The sequence below is a fragment of the Nicotiana tomentosiformis genome, chromosome 2 (genome assembly GCF_000390325.3).
Source record: "Nicotiana tomentosiformis chromosome 2, ASM39032v3, whole genome shotgun sequence".
In the NCBI taxonomy this organism is placed as follows: domain Eukaryota; kingdom Viridiplantae; phylum Streptophyta; class Magnoliopsida; order Solanales; family Solanaceae; genus Nicotiana; species Nicotiana tomentosiformis.
Window position 1 is genome coordinate 175483257 of NC_090813.1, and position 23216 is coordinate 175506472.

Here is a 23216-nt window from a genome sequence, read left to right on the forward strand (position 1 = left end):
TGAGGATTCAAGGTATACCTACATTGACTGTCACAGTCCCTTGGAGTCATTTCCCTACTTTGATACTATCGCTTTTATATATAAACAGTATTGTATATTGAAATATTCTTATGTATTCAGTTAGAGCTTGTAACTCTGTACTACCTACTTTTGGGGAGGTGTTGGGGTATTGCCACTTTTGGCTTGTATTGATTCGATTTCTGCTTTTATATTGAACTCTTTTTTATTATATTATATTATATTTTGTTAATTTAAATATTGTTAAGTGATTGACTTACCTGAGTTTAGAGACTAGGTGCCATCACGACCCCTATGGTGGGATTTGGGTCATGACAAGTTGATATCAGAGCTCAAGGTTCATAGGTTCTTTGAGTCACAAATAAGTTTAGTAGAGTCTTGCGGATCGATACGGAGACATCTATACTTATCTTCGAGATACTACCGAACTATTAGTAAACTTCAATTTCTTTTCTTCTTTATTTGGTAGTTTGTTTTTCCAAGTTTAAATCGTTACTCTTCCATTTTCTCACAAATGGTGAGAACATATTCTACCGAATCAATTGAGCAGGCACATGCGCCCCCTACTAGAGTCGTGAGAGGCCTGGTTCAATGTAGATGCTGAGGTAGAGCACGCGCTACAGCTAGAGCCCTTGTTAGAGTAGCTTCTAGAGCAGCAGTTGTGGAGCCTCTAGTAGCTCCAGTTGAGGACCAGGAGCCTGAGCATGTTAAGCATTCACCTGATGAAATTGCTACACTGGGCTCTAGGAGACTTTAGCACACTTTATGAGTCTGGTTGGGAGTTCGACCTAGGCAGAGTTGATTCTAGTTGCACCAGCTACTTCACAGGCAAGGGGAGGAGCTCAGACTCTTGCCGCACGTATAAAGAGAATCCGGCTCATGCTTATCGGACTGATATCATGCCGGTGTAGCTAGTAATTGTAGTTCGACTGAGGGACATATGAGTTTGGAGAGGTTTCAGAAGTTGCATCCTCTCCATTTCAGTGGAAGGGATTCTGAGGATGCATATAGTTTCTTAGATCAGTGTCTCAGCATTCTTTGTACCATGAGTTTGGTATAAGCGAGTGGGGTCAGCCTTACTACTTTCTAACTAACAGGATCTGCATATTGATGGTGACAGACTTATGAGGCGAGTAGCACTACAAGGAAAAGGTTTATTTGGGACCAATATTTAGCGAGATGTTTTATATATGGTCCCTAAAAGTGTACTTATAGGGATGAATTTTTTTTTTCGTCTCTAATACTCAATTTCTTTTCTAAATACACTACTAGACTTATTCTGGTCTAAATAAAATTTAAAATCTGGTCTCTAATACTCGATTTTAGCGGGATTGGGGCGGTAATCCAAAAGTAAAGTAAAACAAACCTCTACAAATATATTTTCACTGTAAACTCCCTCCAAAAATTCACTTTCACCCTAAAATCTCTCCCAAAAAATCACTTTCACGCTACAATCCCTAATTAAGCGGCGACTTCAATTCTCTTCAATGATCAGAAGGTTGCAAACTTCATCAGTCAGAACTTAGAAGGTTGCAAAATTCATCACTCCGAACTCAGAAGGTTGGTGTCAAAATTTCGATCTCTCTCCAAGGGACTTTACACAAACTCTTCCATTGGATTATCTACCTAATTTAGAGTAAGTTTTATTTCTTTCTCTTTTATCTGTTTCGTTTCCTTTTTTCTTCACGTTGTTTTATTGATTGAACCAGAAATCAAAAATCGGGTCCTGCAATTTTTTATTTCTTTAGTTATTTTCTGCAATTGGGTTGTTTAGAGTATTGATAGTTATTGTGAGTAATAAAAGTGACAATATTGGTTTAAAGTTGGAGCTCGTAGGTCAAGAAGGAGAAATTTGAGTTTTTCTTATAGAGTTTCATCTCTGTGATGGTTTTATCCTTTGCGATTTCTATTATACAATTCATCTGGGGACTTTCTTGAAGGGTCATGAGTTTGTCTCCCAATAGGGTCACTGCTAACAGCAGACCTACGTTCAAAAATCTTGTTATCCCCTAACTCCATAGCTATGGCTTATTCAATAAAAAACCTACTATTTAAAGAAAATGATGAAGACTTTAGTTGGAATTCAAATAATTTGAGATGGAGTGAATCACAATATATAATTTAATGATATGAGATTGCAAAGCAGTCAAAAGCAGAAAAAGAGAGGGAGTATGTGTATGTATACAAGGAAATTAAAGAAGAAAAAGTTAAAGGATGAAGCAGAGATCTGGGTGAAGAATCAAAAGATTAACAGAGACTTAGAGCTGTCACGACCCAAAATCCCACCACAGGCGTCGTGATGGCACTTAGTCTCTAAGACTAGGTAGGCCGATTATAATAACAATTCAAGCTATTTTTTATTTATGTAATACAAGTGTCAAAACCAACAGCGGAAATATTCATACAACCTCCCAAAACAGGTAATACTGAGTCACGAACTCTAACTAAATACATGCAATGATCTCAAGGATCGAATATACAATACTGTTCGAATAAGAGTTGACAGTACAACAAAATAGAATGACTCCGAAGGACTGCGACGGCCAGGTAGTTCTACCTTGAATCCTTGCGATTAACACCCTAGTTCTGCCCGAGTCCGATACTTCCAATACCTGCATCTGCAGAAAAATGTGCAGAAGTATAGTATGAGTACACCACAGTCAGTACCCAGTAAGTATCAAGACTAACCTCGGTGGAGTAGTGACGAGGTACGGTCAAGACACTCACTAGTCTAATAACCTGTGCAACATGTCATACATAATATAATAGAAACAGATAATAGTGATAGCAACAATAGTCAACTAGTGACATAAACAACAAGGCACCAAGAACACTATAAATATTTCTCACACGAATAATAAAAATAAGTGCAACCAATTAATCAAGTCCTTCAAAATATACATCTTTTCTCTATAAGTTTACCAAATAAAAATATTTCCGAATTTAAATCTTTCAAATAAATATCTCCCAATATGACTCTTTCAAATAAATGTCTTTTGTATATAATTCTCTTAAATAAAATCTTTCGAATAAAAACCTTTCCTTTCGAATATAATTCTTTCAAATAAAAACCTTTCTTTCAAATAAAAGCCTTTCGAATCTAATTATTTTAAATAAAACCTTTTGAGTATAATTCTTTCATATAAAACTTTTCCCTTCGAATATAATTCTTTCAAATAAAGGCCTTTCGAATATAATTCTTTTAAGTGAAACCACCGGTTGACACCTCACTTCATGAGCCTAAAAACCTCGGGTCTCAGCCCACTTTCATATCTCACGGCACCTCGTGACCATATTTCTATCCCAACCGTATGGGAAATTAACAAGACCAAAAGACATAATAATTTAATGAAATGACTGAGGAGTGAACGACAAATACTTTACAGATAAGTAAAAGCACATCAAATAGAGGTAAACAACAAAGGCGTTCTCGAGGTATCATATCGTAAACCCAAATGTAAATGCTCAACAGGGGAATCACCCGAGATACTGCCTCGTAGTCCTAAAGTAAATATGCAAGACAGGGGGATCTCCCGAGGTACCGCCTCATAGTCCCAAAGTAAATATGCAGTACATGAGGATCTCCCGAGGTACCGTCTCATAGTCCCAAAGTTAATATGCAGTACAGGGGGATCTCCCGAGGTACCGCCTCGTAGTCCTAAAGTAAATATGGATAAATAGTAGGGTATCACCCGAGATACTGTCTCGTAGTCCCAAAGTAAATATGCGAAGAGATCTCCCGAGGTATCGCCTCGTAGTCCCAAGGTAAATACGCAGTACAGGGGGATCTCCCGAGGTACCGCCTCATTGTCCCAAAGTAAATATGCACAAGCAAAGACGGAAGAATAACTCATAAAGAATAACCTCTTTTCAAATCCATATTTCTGATAAATATATTAACGTCTCCATTTAAACTTATTTAATAATTATTTGTAGATGAAAAAATCCTAAATGTAATTATTTCCATACAATGTCAACTCAACCAGCACATGTTAATCCACTTAAGGATCAAAGTAGAAATCACACCAAGTTATCATATAAAACAAATTCGGCCAACAAAGAACGAGGCATGACAAATAAGGATTTAATAAGCGCCAGCAAATTTCCAATTTAGTACTTAAGAATCTGTACGACTTTAAACTAATACAATTTGCACATATAAGCCCGAGTATGTACTCGTCACCTCGCATACACGGATTTCAGATTACACAACTAGCACATACGACTCAATGCCTAAGGGGTAATTCCCCTACTCAAGGTTAGGCAAGATACTTACTTCTTTGAAGTTAGGCCCATATTCCAAAATAGCCTTCTTGCTTGAATTGACCTCCAGACAGCTCAAATCTAACCAAATTAATTGTATAACTTCATTAAAATTCATCGAAAATAATTCTGGATAATAAAATGTCCACTTAAAAATTCACAATAAAAAGTCAACCAAAAGTCAATGCGGGGGCCCGCCTCTTGGAATCCGACAGAATGTTTACAAAATCCGAACACCCATTCCGATACGAGTTTAACCATACTAATTTTATCGAATTCCAATAAAAATCGTCTTCCAAATCTTGAATTTCTGTTTTTGAAAAGTTTTACAAAAATCTCAATTTCTACTATTAAAACTCGAATTAAACGAGGAATATAACCATGGATTTATAAAATATAATAACTTTAGGATGTAGAATACTTACCCAAGATGAAGCCATGAAGAAATCCTCAAAATCGCCAAAGAACCGAGCTCCGAAAATCCCAATCGAAAATGAACAAATGACTGATTTTTGACCCCTTATGTGTCTGTCCATTTTCGCTTCTGCGGACGAATATGCCACGTTTGCGGTTTCTCTTTTGCGATACAAAACTCACATTTGTGATCCTCACTGCTTAGCCCAAGCTCGCACCTGTGGACAGAATGCTGCATCTGCACATATCGCTTCTGTGATGTCCCGTGCGCATCTGTGATTCCTTCCGCTTCTGCGCCTTCTCTGCCCGCTTCTGCGATCAAGCAGGTAATTACTTCGCACCTGTGACCTCTGACCATTATACTCCCAGCCACTTCTGCGATGAGCTTCATGCTTCTGCGATGTCGCTTCTGCCACCATGGCATCGCAGAAGCGATTCCACCAGCTGCTGCCCATTTTTCCAACAGCTTTCTTCAAGTCCAAATTGATCTGTTAAGCATCCGGAATCCACCCAAGCCCCTAGGGACCTTAACCAGTTATGCCAAAATGTCCCAAAATGCAATACAAACTTAGTCGAGGCTTCAAACCACGTCAAATAATGCCGAAATTGCGAATCGCGCATCAAATCGAATTATGAGTTTTCAAATCAGTCCGGATTGACTTTAAATTTAGCACATAAGTCATAAATGACATAATAGAGCTGTTCAAATTTCTGGAATTGAAATCCGACCTCGTTATCAACCAATCGACCTACTGTCGAATTTATGAATATTTCAAGAACTTCATTTTTTTTTCAACTTTTCGCCGAATTGTCCTATAGACTTCCAAATCCAAACCCGGACATACGCCTAAGTCCGAAATCACCATACAAAACCATTGACATCATCAAATTTTCATTCCGGGGTCATTTTCTCAAAAGTCAAACTCCGGTCAACTCTTTTCATTTAAGTTACAAAAATAAGAATTGTTCTTTCAATTAAATTTCGAATCTTCCGAAAATCAAACTCAACCATACACGCGAGTCATAATGCATATTACGAAGTTGCTCGAGACCTTAAGTCGATGAACGGAACGTAAATTATTAAAATAACAAGTCGGGTCGTTACAATAGTCATAATGGAGGCGCACTTCTGGATACGAGTCCTTTCACTTCTTTGCATCTCTCTATCTCTATCATGAAATTTTGTAGGATGTCTTGTGGTTTTTCATATGAGGTGATGAATTGGTTGAATTTTTTTATTATTAGGTACTCTAGTGCAGTTTCTTTACCCTGATTTTTATGGGTTCTTTAAATTGTATAGCAAACTAATTACCTAAATCTAATATTTTTAAAAATTAGATGAAGAGAAACAATGATGTAAATTAGCAATGTAACATATTGATATATTATGTTGCGTTCATATACAATTGATTTAAGTGGACTCTTCTTATAGCCAACTCCACTGTTACATTGTTGTCATCACTTTTTTGATTCTTTGTGATTTCATTTCCTTTCTCTCTTTTTTTCCAATTCTATGACCTTCAAGTCTCTTGAGCTCATGTTCCTGCTTTTTAAACACATTACGTACATTACTTGTAAAATTTTGGCTTATATGATGTTGTCTTCAGTAGTCTAACCAAGCTTATATAGGGGAATATTTACGAGTGGTCAAGAGATGATGTCCCTTTTAACTTTTGGTTTGAATAAAGTCGACAATATAGGAAAATAAAAATTTCTGCAAAAAATTTACATGTACACACACTATGGAAAAGGGATAATAAGACGATCTGCAAGTTCAGAAAAAGAGATGAATGGTGATACTAGAAAAAAGAAAAAGAGAACCTGTGGTTTTGGTGGGAACAAAAGCTAGAATTGAGAATAGGAAAATAGTTCCCTATGCATATCTGCAGCAGTTGCGTGGAGATCTTGTCAGTATGATCTTATAAAATCCTATATATTTTATTGTACAAACATATGAGTGCTTCTGTCATCTTGAGAAGCTGGCTGTCAACAGATCTTGCTATTGTATTGTGTGTTTGGATCAAATTCAGACACAAAAACAATGGAACATTGATGCATCTACAAGTTTCTGCTCTTGTAAATTCCTCTCTATGGATTCTACAGGGTGATTTGAACATTATATCCACTATACAGGGGTGGAACAACCACTTATTAAGACATGAACAAGAAGCACCATTAAGTTAAAATAAGAACATGCCTTGTGAAACTCTAATGTGTCACTTCCAGTTTTCCGGAGCCCAACCAAATGCAACGACGGAGCCACTTCAAACACCTGAAGTAACAAATATGCACCAATCTTTTAAAATACAATCACATATCTTTGGCCTTCTAGTTGTACGAACTGGCTTATCCTTGCTGAAATGCAAGCTTTCTATGCATCTAACCTTTAAGATAGAAAATCAGTGATTTAGCTATGAAGTGTCTTATGTGTTTTAATTTCTCATTTTCTTGAGCAATTGTGTGTTATATGTTATGCATATCAACTTGTATTTTATCTCATTCTTGTGAAATCGTAGGAAGTTTAGTCATAAAGACGAGTTGGACAAGTTTGATAAGAAGTAATGGGCATCTTAGTACTTTTTTAAAGTAATGTGCATCTTTATACTTTTATTATCTTAATTGTTTAAATCTTTTTTTTATTTGCTATCCAAGGTTATGGCACCAAGTAAGCAATGGATGCAACTTGTTGATAACCGACTTGACGAAACCTATTTAATTGGGGTGCAAAGATTTTTGGATTATGCCTTTAGAATAACAGGTGAATTGTATGAAATACATTGTCCGTGTGTCAAATGTTGTAACACAACATTAGGAACACGTGAGACAGACATGATACATTTGAAAGTATATGGAATAATTTAAAATTATACCTTTTGGTATCATCATGGTGAAGTTTTGGGTGAGCCACAGTCGGAATGAGAAGTTGAAGATGATAATGAAGTAGACGATTATGAGGATGAGGATGAAATACATGAAATATTGAGGGATTTATATCCTAATCATGATGGAGGCAATGCGGTCGTTGGTTATAGTAATTTACTTGGAGAGGAACCGAATGTTGAAGCCAAAACGTTTTACAACCTATTGAAAGATTTCGAAAAGCCACTATACCAAAATTTGAAATGTTCAAAGATGCATTAGCAACACGTTACAATATTAATCGATAGCACTATCAATTCTAAGTCTAATGCTTTAACATACAGACTTCCTCGCTCGAATTTCCTAGAGTTTTTCAGGATCTGAAAGATGCATTAGCAACACGGCAACAAACATTTACACATCTAATGCCACAAAACCAGAATGCCCTCTTGTTTATGCGAGAAGTGGATTCTTTACTATAGATGGTTATTCTTAAAAAAAAGATTATTTGAAGGAATCGATAACAATATTTCTGCTTAACCTAATGTTTTTTGTGTATATCTTCCAATGAGTACATGTAACTCATTTATCAATACCTACTGTTAGCCCTGATTTTGTTCCATCCACAGGGTTATAGTTTTTCTAAATGATTTATTTTCTTCTACAGGTTTTGGATATTGAAGCTTACAAGAAGCAACTTTTTGACGACATACCGATTGACCATCTTTTTGCTAGGAATGTCAAGAAAATTTTACATTACAATCGAGGGATATTAGTGATATGTTATTTTTTGCTAAGGGTTTATGAACACAATATTGTGACTAGCTTACATCATTGGTGTACGGTGCAAGTAACTGGTGTTTATCATTTTAGGTAATTATTATATGAAAACAGTATCATCTTTATATTAATTACCATATTTCCTACTTGCAAGTTGAATGTGATTTAGGGACTTGTGAATTGTTTCTTAAGGGAAAAGACTGCTAGTCCTTAAATCCTTTTTAGAATATGAGATTTTGGTTGCTAAATCTATAGCTTTGTAGTGCTGACATGTTCGACCTAAGGACTAGCTTTAAACTTATCGCGAAAGATGTAATAGCTAGCTGCTAACTGACCGCGAAACTTTTTAACGACCAGCTTTAAGCTATTCGCAAAAATATTTTAAGGACCAGAAATTTAGTCCCTAAAATATGCAAATAGGCACTAGAAATATGGTCCTTGATAATCATTTAAGGGCAAGCTTCAAACCGGTCGCGAAACAGTTTTAACAACCAACTCGTCATCTCGTCTTTTAAGACCTTTAGTGGGGGAAGCTATAAGAACCAGATTCGCTTGTCGCTATTGAACACTAGGGACAAATTCCTTACTTTTAGGGACCAATTTTCCCTTAGTTATTAAGAATGTTTCTTGTAGTGTAGGCCAGATGGCACAACACTAGCTACTTGGTCTCAATTCTCCATTTGTTACTTGAGAGAGTTTATTCCACATACCCGCATGGATGAGTTGCGCAGCGAGTTTGAGAGTTGTGCCTGGGGACTATGACTGTGTCTAAGTATGCTATGAGTTTTACAGAGTTATCTCGTCATGCAACTTCCTTGGTTTCCACTGATAGAAAGAGAGTCTGTAGGTTTATTAAGGGACTTGTCTATAGCCTCAAGTTTGGGATGGCACAAGGGTTGGAAAATAAGACTCTATTCCATTAGGTTGTGGAGATTGCTAGGAAGTTGGAGCGTATCCGCGGGAAGAAGAGGGGGGATAGGGAGGCTGAGAACCCTCGAGGTTCTAGGGGATTTAGTGGTTACCACTCTTCAGCTCCGATCCATCATGGAAGAGGATTTGTTAGTTGGCCAGTTCAGTCTGCACTTCAGGTTACCTATAGTGCCCCAGCTATCCAAGGACCCCAGGGCACTCATACTGGACATCTGTCTTTTAGTCCACCTGCTGCACGGGGTTCCTGCAGCGTTCATTCCAACCTTCTGACATAAGCTCAGTACCAGTAGCCACACCTACAGAAGAGTTATATATGAGTGTGGTGACACTAGGTTCTTCATGAAATATTGTCCCAGACCTCGGACGGGTGGACCTCAGCATAGTACTCAGGCTATATATTCCACTCAAGTTGCTACTCCACCTGCACAGCCAGCTAGAGGTGGAGGACATGTTGGTAAAGGAGGTCCTAAAGGGGGAGGCCAGACCCATTGTTATGCTTTCCTTTGTAGGACCGAAGCTGTTGCACCAGATGCTATCATTACAGGTATTGTTCCGGTCGGTCATAATGATGCATCAGTTTTATTTGATCCGGATTGTACTTATTTATATGTGTCATGATACTTTACTTCATATTTGGATATGTCTCATGATTATTCGGATACTCCAATTTATGTGTCCGCACCCGTTGTGGATTCTATTATGGTGGACCATAGTTGTCATTCTTATTTGGTCACTATAGGGGGCTATGAGACAAGGTTGATATTCTGTTGCTTAATATAGTGGATTTTGATGTAATCTTGGACATGTAATGGTTAACTTCGAATCATGATATTCTTGATTGGAACGCTAAGACTATGACGTGGGCTATGCCGCGATTTTCGAGATTAGAGTGGAGAAGTTCCTTGGGTCATATTCCTAGTAGAGTAGTATATTTTTTGAAGGCTCAATGGATGGTTCAGAAGGGGTGCTTCGGTACCTAGCATTTGCTAGAGATGTGAGTACTAATACACCCATGGTTGATTCAATCCCTGTGGTGAGAGAGTTTTTAGATGTTTTCTCTGAAGACCTACCGGGCATGCCACCCGAGGGATATTGATTTTGGTATTTATTTGGTAATGGTTACTCAACCTATATCTATTCTATCATACCGCATGGCTTCAGCCGAGTTGAAGTAATTAAAGGAACAATTGCAGGAATTACTAGATAAAGGGTTCATCATGATTAGTGTTTCACATTGGGGTACTCCGGTACTATTTATGAAGAAGAAGGACGGTTCCATGAGGATGTGGATTGACTACAGGCAATTGAAAAAACTTACTATCAAGAACAAGTATCCACTATCATGTATTGATGATTTATTGGACCAACTTCAGGGTGCTAGGGTATTCTCAAAGATTAATTTGAGAGCGGGGTACCATTAGTTAAAAATCAGGGCTTGAGATATGCCTAGGACGGTCTCAAGACCCGTTATGGGCATTATAAGATTTTACTGATGTCTTTTGGGCTAACCAATGATATAGTAGCTTTCATGCACTTGATGAACAACGTGTTTCAGCCTTATTTGGATTCCTTTGTTACTGTGTTCAATGATGATATATTGGTGTAATCTCATAGTCCTGGGGATCATGAGCAGCACTTCGGGATTTTGCTCCCGACTTTGAGGGAGAAGAAGCTATATTCTATGTTCTCTAAGTGCGAGTTCTGGTTAGACTCGGTGGCACTATTGGGCCATGTGGTGTCAGGTGAAGGGATTCGGGTGGATTTGAAGAAAATTAAGGCAATTCAAAGTTGACCCAAACCTTCTCTGCCTACTGAGTTCCAGAGTTTTCTAGGTTTCACTGGTGTTATCGTTACTTCATGGAGGGTTTCTCGTCTATTATAGCTCTATTAACAAAGTTCACTCAGAAAGGTTCCCTATTCAGGTGGTCTTACGAGTGTGAGGAGAGCTTTCAGAAGCTCAAGACTACATTGACTATAGCTTCAGTTCAGGTTTAGTCTTCGAGATTAAGTTCATATATAGTCCACTGTGATGCTTCATAGGTTGTCATTGGGTGTGTATTGATGCAGGATGGTAGGGTGATTACTTATGCTTTGCGTCAGTTGAAGCCCCATGAGAAGAACTAACCAGTGCATAATATGGAATTGGCAGCTACTGTACAAGTGATCAAGATTTGGAGGTATTATCTTTATAGGGTGTCTTGTGAGGTGCATATGAATCACATGAGTCTTTATCACCTATTCAAGCAGAAGAATTTGAACTTGAGGCAATGGAGGTGGTTGGAGATTTTGAACGGCTATGATCTCACCATTCTTTATAATTTGGGGAAGGCCAATATAGTGGCTGATGCTTTGAGTCAGAAGGCAAAGAGAATTGGAAGTCTTTCTTTTATTCCAGTCGGGGAGATACCGATAGCTTTGGATGTTTAGGCTTTGGCCAACAAGTTCGTGATGTTGGATATTTCGGAGTCTAGCAGAGTGTTTCCTTGTGTTGTATCACGCTCATCCTTGTTTTAGCACATCAGGGCACGTCAGTATGATAATCCCCATTTTTTTGTCCTTAGGACACGTTGCAGTATAGTAATGATGGTGTATTGCGGCTTCAGGGTAGGATTTGTGTGCTTAATATCAATGGGTTACGGGAGTTGATTCTTGAGGAGGCCCATAGTTCGCGATATTCCATTCCTCCGTGTGCCACGAAGATGTACCATAGTTTGAAGCAACATTATTTATGGCGAAGGATGAAGAAATATATTGTTGGGTATGTTGCAGGTGTTTGAACTATCAGCATATTAACTATGGGCATCAGAGACATGGTAGGTTACTTCAGAGACTAGAAATACCATAGTGGAAGTGGGAGCATATCACTATAGATTTTGTGGTTGGGTTGCCACGGACCTTGAAGAGATTTGATGTTTTGTGGGTAATTATGGATAAACTAACCATGTCTGCGCATTTCATTCCACTCATAACTACCAATACTTCAAGGAAACTGGATCAGATTTATCTTGGAGAGTTTGTTCGCTAGCATGGTGTGCTTGTATCTATTATTTCGGATCAAGGCAATCAGTTTACATGGATAGTCGTGCAGCGAGAGTTGGGTACAAAAGTTGTGCTGAGTATGACATGTTATCCCCAAATGGACGAATAGTCTGAGCATACTATTAAGGTCTTGGGCCACATGTTGTGAGCCTGTGCCATTGATTTCAGGGACCAGTGGGATCAATTCCTACCGCTAACAGAGTTTGCCTACAAAAATATCTACTAGTCGAGCATCCAGATGGATCCTTATGAGGCCATATATGACAGGCGATGTTGTTCTCCAGTTGATTGGTTTGAGCCTGGGTAGGCTAGGTTCTGGAGCACTAACTTGGTTTGACATGCTTTGGAGAAGGTGAAATTGATTCAGGAGAGACTTCATATAGTGCAGTCCATACAAAAGAGTTATGCTGATCGGAAGGCTCATGAAGTGGAATTCATGGTGGGTGAAAAGGTTCTACTAAGAATTTTTACCATGAAGGGTGTGATGAGGTTCGGGAAGAAGGGCAAGTTGATCCCTCGATATATTGGTTCTTTTGTGGTTCTAGAGAGAGTTGGTGAGGTGGCTTACAGACTTGCTCTACCACTCAACTTATCGGGAGTTCATTGGGTGTTTCATATTTCCATGCTTAGAAAGTACTATAAGAATCCATCATATGTGTTAGACTTTAGCTCGATAAGTTGGACAAGGATTTGACTTATATTGAGGAGTCGGTAGCCATTATGGACAGTGTCACGCACCGACCTCGGGGAGCGCAACCGGCACTCAACCGAGATACCCCGTCAAGCAAGCCTTTACAATACCTTTTACCCAAATCACCCATGAATAAAGAGAAGAATATATTTCATTAATTAGACAGTAAGAGGTCATGTGAAAACACTAGTTTATTTCAATTAGTTACGAGATTAACAAGTCTCCGGAATAGTGCATTGTACAATCATAGTGAAAGTGGAACAGATGATACAATTACAACATTTTTAGTTTAAACTTTCCAAAATTAGATACAACCCACACTATGTCTACGGAGCCTTTATCATGAACAAAAGAGTGTTATGACAGTGCCGGCAACAAGGCCCTGGCTATACCTCAAAACGCTATGTAAGAAGGATAAAAGATACATGACCCCGAAATGAAGTGGGGCTCACCAAATCAGCTGAGGAGAGGGTGTGCTGCTATCATTGATCAATACCACCTACTATGGAACCACTGGCATCCATTAAAGATGCAGCGCCCCCGGTAAAAAGGGACGTTAATACATATGGAATAGTACTAGTATGTAAAACTAAACACCCTCTCAATAGAATGAGCAATAGTAAACGGAGAATAAAACATGAAATCAATAAGAGACTTAAATAGTATCAAGGTGTCAAGTTAGGGGAAAGGTAAATTTCAAATAGGTTTCCATAATTTAAGTTGGGAGATCTTTAGCACCGATACAGCACTGTGTTTTAGCACAGAGTTCGATCCCAGCCCGACCGGCTAAGCCGTCTCATCCCGAGACATACACTCACAATACCACCATATGTGTGGCATGGCATTCGATCTAAGCCCGATCGGCTAAGCTATCTCACCATAATGCCGTATGGGTCGACATCACATCACATATCAGTAGTAATAATCTCATCCCATTTAAGGGGAAACATCTCAACACACCAATCTCATCCCATATAAGGGGAAACAGTCTCATCACATTAACACGGGGATTTACCCCTCAATCACTCCTACACCGACACATGTCATTTCGGGGTTAGGTTGTTCCGACCTACCCTTCCTCGGTGGCTAAATGATACTCCCAAGGCATTTATTATTAAAAGTATTTACCACTCAATTCATATTCTTTTACATGTCATCCATTTTGTTGGCATCATTGGACATAACGCAATATAATTCTTGGCACATTGGTCGTACTTTATAATTCATGCTCACTATTTCACTTTCAAACATCATAAACAACAAGGCCTTTCAAATTACGATTTTAAATACATACATGAGCAAATTAGGGTCTTAGGCACATGTGATTTATTATACAATTTGGTGTGATCACTTTCATTTGGACTTGACTTGAAGTCACAATATTTTAATACATACTCATACTTCAAATACTATCCCGAATAATAGCACAATATGATAAGAATATTCCGGAACACACTTTGAACATATTCATATATATATATATATATATATATATATATATATATATATATATATACACACACACACACACACACACATCATCCGATACCAAACTTATTTAGAAAAGTCAATTCATAATGGACAACTTGGGACTTACATGATCATCGTGGGAATTCAATTTTAAGAGATACGTTTAGCCAACATACCTTGCCTCGAGCTTTTTAAATTACTACAATGTTTCAGAAATCTTAGCCACTTCGATCAATTTAGAGATATAGCAAAATTGAAAACAAATTAGGAAGGAGTTCATAGTTCTAGCTCACTTGAGCATTTTTATCAAACACTAGGTGTGCATTAAGGTTTCAAGGTCCTTCTATAGTGGATTCTTTCACCCCACTACCCAAAGTTCACCCAAAAGAGCTCAACAATCTTCCCACTACCCTTGATGGTACATGCATGTATAAATAAACAAGTCCTACACCTAATAATTTCTTGGCTTATTACCCTCTCTAGAATAAACAACTCTCTCTAGAATATATGTTTTCCCTTTTAAAATGATCCCCAAGGTTATTTTATAAGAATAGGGTCTGGTTCAAAAATTAGAAACAATGAAGCCCCGACGCAGGTCTGCGGTCTCATATGCGACCGCATAATGGCCCTCCGGAACTGGACACCCCTGCCTCACTCTGCGATCGGTCTGTGGTGTGTAGACATGTTCTGCGGTCGCATAATGCGCCTCAGAACGTCCCTCCAAAATTATTTTGTATTGGATGTACGAGGGGTTATGCGGCCAGCAAAATGATTGTGCGGCTGCATAATAGATTGCATAATTGTCCAAAAAGTTTGCCCGAATTTCTGCCTCGGTCTGCGGCAGATATGCAGTCCGTGGATCAGTTCTGGGACCGTAGAATGTACTGCAGAAAATGCCCTTTATTTTCCATAATCTGATGCATGAGGTCTGGCCCTATCAACTCTGCTTCCCTAATCTCGAATCATCCAATGGGAGATCTACATATACTATAATATAAAGCCTCGAACGGTGCCATCTGAATGCTAGCATGATAACTGTTGTTGTAGGCAAACTTTATGAGCAGCAAATGATCATCCCAGCTACCCCTCGCGTCAAGAACACAAGCGCGCAACATATCCTCGAGCGTCTGAATAGCTTGCTCTGCTTGCCCGTCGGTATGTGGATGGAAAGTTGTACTAAGATTCACTTGAGTGCCCAAGCCTTGCTGAAATTTCTTCCAAAACTTAGCTGGGAACTGTGCCCCCCGATCTGATATAATAGAAACTGGAGTGGCATGCAACCTAACTATTTCCTTGATATACAACCGATGGTACTGTTCTTCTATGTCGGTAGCCTTAACGAGTAAGAAGTGTGCTGATTTCGTGAGGCGGTCCACAATTACCCAAATCGAATCGGACTTGCGAGGAGTGTGAGGTAGTCCTACCACAAAGTCTATATTGATCATCTCTACAAAGTCCACAAATTCCTACCACTTACGAAGAATCCTTACCATTGCCAACACATAAGCCTACTTTGGCACCACGAAACCCCGGGTCATAGGTAAACTTTTACGGGGTCTTACAGACAGGTAGGTTGGAAAGCTGAAGTCAAGGAACATTGCATTGGTGAAGGGTTAGTGTAGGGGGCAATTAGTCAAGGAGATGACTTGGAAGATTGTGCATGATATACAAAGCAGATACCCTCATCCTTTTATATCCCAAGCATGATTCTAAACTCGTTAGAAAATGAATGTTTGTTTAAGAGGGGGAGAATGTAACGACCTGGCCGGTCATTTTCTGCAATTAAGCTCGCATTTCCCTATTTGATGCCTCTTATATGCCTATTTTTGGTTGTGTGACTTGCAGGGATGGTTGTTTTTATTTCAGGAAGGTTTTGGATTGAATTGGAACACCTAGTTCTTACTTTGGAAGCCTAAGTTGGAAGTATTTACCAAGTTTGACTTTTTTGTATTTGACCTCGAATCAGAGTTTTGATAGTTTTGTTATACCCGGATGGTGATTTTGGACTTAGGCATATGTGCGGATTTAGATTTGGAGGTTTCTATGTTGATTTGGCTCTAATTGGAGAAAGTTGGAAATTTAAAGGTTTAGAAGTTCATAGGTTTGACCCATATTTGACTTTGTAGTTATCACTGTTTGTTTGGGATTTGAGCCTTAGATTAGATTTCTATTGTGATTTATGACTTGTGTGCAAATTTGGGGTAATTCTGAGTTGTTTAAGCATGTTCGGCGTACGTTTGAAGTTCAAAAATATGGATTAGTTCATTAGGTTTGAATTGAGGTGCAATGATTTTGATATATTTTATGTAGTTTGAGGCCTCGAATGGGTGTGTGCTGTGTTTTGGGATTGGTTAGTGTGATTAACTGGGTCTTGATGGCCTCAAGTGTGTTTTGGATGGGTTTTAGACCATTTTCTCTTATTTTGGAGCAGTTGGTTTCTGGTATTCTGATGTTCATCGCGATCACAGGAGAAGTCACGCGATCTTGGTGACTGGTAGTTTTTCTCTACGCATTCCCAATAGGTGTGTCACGTTTGTGGAACTTAGTGGGCACTGGCCTACACATTCGCGACTTAGGCGTCGTGTTCGTATAGAGGGAAGGCGAGTGGGGTTTACCAGGATTTTAGCCTTCATGTTCGCGGTTGGCAATCATATTTACGTAGTCTCAGCAGTGGTAGGCATCGCGTTTACCTCTAGGATTCGCATTCGCGAAGGGGGGGCAGCAGTTAGGCAAGAGTTTGGCTTTTGTGATCGCAATGTGTGTCCCGCGATCGCGTAGTATATAAGTCGGAAGATAGTTTTAGTACTCTATTTTCGAGGGTTTGAGTTATTTTATCATATTTTGAGATTGATAGCTCAAATTTGGGCGATTCTTTAGCGGATTTTTACTACTTGGATTGGGGTACGTAATCTTGACTCGGGTTTGATTATTATTCATGGTCATAGCCTTGAATTTAGCATTTGATTGATAAATCTAAGTAAGGTAAATTAGGGATTTTGGAAAAACTTTTCTAAAATAAAAAATAGGGTTTTGAACCCCGATTCAGATTCGGATGAAACTTGTATGGTTGGACTCATATTCAAATAGATGTTTGGAATTTGTGACTTTTGTCAGGTTTCGGGAGGCGGTCCTGAATTGACTTACTGATTTTTGATAAAGATCGGAGCTTTATTACTTGGAATCGATTTCTATTGCCGTGTTTGATATTATTGAGTTATGGTTTTGTGAGATTCCCCTATTAGGAGGTTGATTAAAGAGGCAAGTGCTTTTAAGAATATTTCTTTGGCTTGTTTAAAGTAAGCATCTTGCCTAATCTTGTGTGGGAGAATACCGCTTAGGATTTGGCCTCTATTGCATATTTGTATTATGTGAAAAGTAACGTGTATACGAGGTGATGAGAGTGTACATGGGCGTATGTGTATTTTATTAATGTGTCATGACCCAAAATTCCACCTTAGGAATCATGATGTCACCTAGTATTTAAGACTAGGTAAGCCTAACACATGAGAAGTTCTAACAGAGATAACCATCATAACTATATAAAATTTAAACTAATATTGGGATAACATAACTAAAACAGAACAAGTATTATATAATCCCCAGAACCGGTAGTACATAGTCATAAGCTCTACCAACATACACTAAAGTTTCTAAATACAATATTATTATGAAATGAAGATAAACAACAGTAAAGATAATATCTATGTCATGCCCCAACCTTAAGGAGCGTGACCGACGCTCAATGGTGCAACAACAATACCAAAATCATACACAAAGCGGCATTGACACCTCACTCCAATGTATGCGGGTGGAGGTGTAATCCCAATCATAATCTCTACACAATTTGGCATAATAATTTTCACATAAATCACAACTTAGAATCATAACATGTAGATACACAATCCATAGTTTGGAACACATCCTCCATTTATAATACAATGTTATAAGAGCATTTGAAACATGAACTGAACATATATCTTTGTCACAAACATATTCGAAATACTCGATTTGTAATAAATATCTTGGAACTTACAAGGATATTGTGGGTTCCAATTATTAAAGAAGAGTTTAGCCAACATACCTCGATTGAGCTTTCTTAAACTCTAAAATATTTCGGAATTCTTAGCAACTTCAATCTATTTTAGAAATATAACAAGTTGAACCAAAATTAGAAAGATGATCCTGGTTCTAGCTCATTTGAGCATTTTATCAAACACTAGGTGTGCATTAAAGTTTCAAGGTCCTTTTATGGAGGATTCCATCATCCCACAACTTTACCATTTTTAGCTCACAATCTTCCTACACCCTTTGATAACGCATGCATGCAAAATAAACAACTCAAATACCCTTGAATTGTCTTTCTAATTACCCATTCTTAGATAAATTTTGAAATTAAGGGCTAGGGTGTAGAATCTTACCTCTAGGGTGAAGATCTAGTGAGTTTTCCTTGTTAATCTTCAAATATTTGAGCAAGAATCGAAGGACAATTAAGATACCCCGGTCAAGCAAGTCTTCTAGATGCTTCCTACCCGACCTTACCCATGAACAAAGTGAGGATGTATTCCATTAGTTAGACAATGAGAAGATTACATGAGCAATACCAAAATTCATTACCATTAGTGCATCATTTAAGAATTCCCAAAAAATTACATTGCACATTCATAGTTTATAGGTGGAAACATGTGATACAAATACAACATCTTTAGCTTTACATTCCCAAAACCACAACACAACCCACACTATGTCTACGAAGCCTTGAATGGACATAAAAGAGTAACATGATGGTGGCGGAAAAAAGGCTCCGGCTATACCTAAAAATACTATACATAGATGACAAAAAATACAAGACCCCGAAATGAAGTGGCGCTCACCAAGTCAGCTGAGGAGAAAGGGTGTACCGCTATCACTGGTCGATGCCGCCTACTGTGGAACCACCTGCATCCATTAGAGATGTAGCACCCCCGACAAAAGGAACGTTAGTACATATGGAATAGTATTAGTATGTAAGACTAAACACCCTCTCAATAAATCGAGTAATAGTACAAAGAGGAACAACATAGAGTTAATGAAAGCCTCAAACAATATAAAAGCATCAAATTAGGAGCAAGATAAGTTTCAGGTGAATTCCAATATTTTAGGTTGGGAGATGTTTAGCACCGATATACCACTGTGTTTTTAGCACGGAGTCCGATCACGGCCCGATTGGCTAAGCCATCTCACCCAAAGACATCCAATCACAACACCACCGTGCTTTTAGCACAGAGTCCGATCTCAGCCTGATCGGCTAAGCTGTCTCACCCCAAGACATCTGGATGGTAGGCTATAATTTCGTATTTTAGTCGCTTACTTCACCCAAATTAATTCACTGCAATTTACTTGTGTTTTATCATTAATTGATAGTGTTTTGAACTTATTGTGTGTTTTATGCCTTGTAGGAGTGATTCCGAGTAATGTAGATATTGAAGAACTAATTTGAGCTAGTTGGATCTTTGAAATCTGAGTAAAAGCCAAATAGATTAAGCCAGGATCGTGTTCGGGGGTCGAGGACCAAGTCTGGATGTCAAACATTGAGATTTGATATGTACTCTGAGAATTCCCCATTATCGCGGTGCGTGGGGCGCCGCGCTTGTGCAATCCTCTATTTTCTACCAGAACATAGCCCTCTAGATTTTCCCACTAGTGCCCCGCATGGTGTGTCGCCCCGTGCGGCGTGCATGTACAATTTTTACAGAGTTATTTTCCTATTTGGGCTAGGAGAAGGTGATTTCGTCTAGGACCAACCCTTCTTGGTATAAATACATGGAAAATGTTACTGTTTGGACTTTTGACACATATTCGACCTAAGGAGGCTAAGGAGTAGTTGGAAGAACACGAGCACAAGGATTGCATCATTCATTCCTCACTCAAGACACGAGTTTTGATTGAATTTATGTTTTGCTATACTTTAACTTTATTTGTGATGAATTTCTCCATATATATGGAGTAGTTCTCTTTAGGGTTCGATGGATTTGGTGTATTGATGATTATTTGTGGATTATAACTCTAGTTTTATGTATTGAAGCATTTTTGGATGATTTAATTGTTGCATCTATATTCACTTGTTCATGTAATCGATAGAGGCATAACTTGTGATATCTTTGAATTATATTGTTGGTTGAGTTCATTAATTCATCTAAGTAATCGAAAGAGGCTAGTTGAATCATTAATTAAACCTAGTTAGGAGAATAATCGAAAGAGATTTTCCTGAAGACCAATCCACTGTGCATTCGTGCATATCTTCACGTGCTTAGATTGGTTCATCTCGTGAGGTTAAGAATTAATCAAGAGAGAAATTTTAGTTGAACGTTTGAACTAATAATTGAGTGAATTCGAAAGAATCACTTAAACATTAGACATGAATTATCTAGAGTTAGATCCCAAACAATTATCTCACACCTATCATATCAATCTCTATTTTCTCCCACTGATAACTTCCTTGCTTATCCTTGTTTCAATTGCCATTAGTCAATTGCTTTAGATCTTAGTTAATTTTAGTTAGAAATCATATAAATCTCAATCGTTACCATCATGGATAGCAATCAAGCTAGAAACTACGAGAATACTGTTTAAATCCAATTCTTATGAATACGATATTATACTATACTATATTTGATTGGCGAGCATAATTTAAGTGTGTGTTCTAAGCTCGTCAAATTTTGGCGTCGTTGCCGCGGATTGACAATCAATAGTATTTGAAATAGTTTTTAGAGCTAATTCAGGAATTTGTTTTCTTTTTATCTAATTTTATTTTTCTCTTTTTACGGTTGGTGTTCTTTGACTGTGCGCAGGTTACAAGTTAAGATTGGTGCATGACTCAAACTTCTACGAAGGAAGTGCTACCATACGAGCTAGAAACTGAAAAATAACTACGACAACTGAGAAAGGAAAGAAATCTCACCGAGACATCAAAAAAGGTTGGGCAATCCTCAACAAAAGAACTTATGGTCGGAAACGGTGAGGATAATGTAGATTTGGCTGCGAGAGAAGTAGCCCAACGAAGAGAAAAAACAACATGGGATGCTGAGGAAGACAGATTATCTACGATGAAGAGAGGGGTCGGAGAATTGCTCAAAACCAAACTATGATTGCAGATCAGTTCAGAGAACAATTTGGCGATTATGCTAGACCGGTCTACAATCAAGGTTTATCAAGTGTAAGACCACCTCCAATTGCAGCAAACAATTTTGAGTTGAAGCAAAGGTTGCTTCAAACCCTTTAGAATTGTTGTGTCTTCAAAAGGAAGCCAAACGAAGATCCAAACACACATCTAATGGACTTCGAGGAGATTATGAACACCTTTCAGTACAATGGTGTGTCACAAGATATAGTGTATTTAAGGACATTTCCCTTTTATCTTAAAGATGATGCAAAACAGTGGCTTCGAAGCTATCCTACGCGATCAATTAGAACTTGGGAGGAGATGACCAGAAAATTCCTTGATAAATATTTCTCCTCAACTAAAATGGGCAAGTTTAGAAGAGAAATCCATAACTTCTGCCAGAAAGATACGGAAACTGTTTTCGAAGCATGGGAGAGGTTTAACGAGATTGTTCAAAAGTGTCAACATAGCGAAATTGAACTCTGGATGCAACTCCGGGACTTTTGGGATGGATTGACACCGGCCTCGTGTAGAACATTAAGCAATGCAGTTGGAGGCCTGTTGATGAAGAAGACTCCAAAGGAGATAGTTACAATTCTTGATGAGCTATCTGAAGATGCAAATCAGTGGCCCTCTGAGAGTGCTAATAGAAGAAGATCGACTGGTGTTCACCAGGTTTATGCTAATACATCTGTGCAGGTATAGCTTGATATTATGGCTAAAGAAATACGGAAGCTAATCTTAGCCTCGATAAAAAATGAGCCTCACGCAGCTTGTGATATATCTGAAAGAGGACACCCTACTCATGAGTGTCAAGCCTCAACTAAGGATGTGAATGTTATAGGGAGCTATAATTTTAATGCAACGGGACAAAAGCACCAAGATGTTTCATGGAGTTCATCTGGGGGTGTTGCAAATGCATGGCAACAAAGCAACCCCAATTTTAGTGACAAGGAGCTCCTAGTTTTTTGAATCAACAGAGGCAGCAGTTTCAGCCTCAACAACCCAATCAACTTGCTCTAGAAGATCTTATGAAGGCCATCATTGTGAAAACTGATGAGAAATTTGAAATGCAAGGGGTGGCAATTAAAAATTTGGAAAAGCAAGTGGGACAGATTGTAGAATATTATCTGAGAGGGTTCTAGGCACTCTCCCTGCTGATACAGAAAACAATCCCGAAGAGACGGTGAATGTTATGACCTTGAGAAGTGGGCAAGTGTTGAAAGATCTCAACCCGATCCATAAAGATGTGATGCTTCCAAAGCAATGCGGGGAACAACTGAAGAATGATGTTGACAAGAAGAAGGAAGGCTCGATGAAAGCTGAGAAGAAGAAGAAGAAGAAGAAGAAGAAGAAGAAGAAGAAGAAGAAGAAGAAGAAGAAGAAGAAGAAGAAGAAGAAGAAGAAGAAGAAGAAGAAGAAGAATAAGAAGAAGAAGAAGAAGAAGGAAGAAAAATCAAGAAGGGAGGAACCTGAGGAGAGCCAGTATATGCCTGTTTTACCCTTCACTCAAAAGCAGAGTAGAGAAAAGCTGGACAAGCAGTTTGGGAAATATTTGGATGTGCTGAAACATGTTCATGTAAATTTGTCATTCACAGAAGTGCACTCACAAAT

The 23216-nt window shown here is 38.4% G+C and overlaps 1 long non-coding RNA gene and 1 other non-coding gene across 3 annotated transcripts; one reads left to right on the forward strand and one right to left on the reverse strand.

Annotated features, from left to right (window-relative positions):
• Positions 1-1270: 1270 nt before the first annotated feature.
• LOC104102144 (uncharacterized) lies at positions 1271-8471 on the forward strand. Of its 2 annotated transcripts, XR_001970387.3 has the most exons (3): positions 1271-1654; positions 7348-7453; positions 8222-8471. It is a non-coding gene; the product is annotated as an uncharacterized lncRNA (long non-coding RNA). The 2 variants fall into 2 exon arrangements; XR_687604.3 differs by lacking the exon at positions 8222-8471 and having other exon boundaries at positions 7348-7564.
• Positions 8472-21971: 13500 nt separating this feature from the next.
• On the reverse strand, positions 21972-22078 carry LOC117278212 (small nucleolar RNA R71). The gene has a single exon (XR_004508532.1). It is a non-coding gene; the product is annotated as a small nucleolar RNA R71 (small nucleolar RNA).
• Between the last annotated feature and the right edge of the window lie 1138 nt (positions 22079-23216).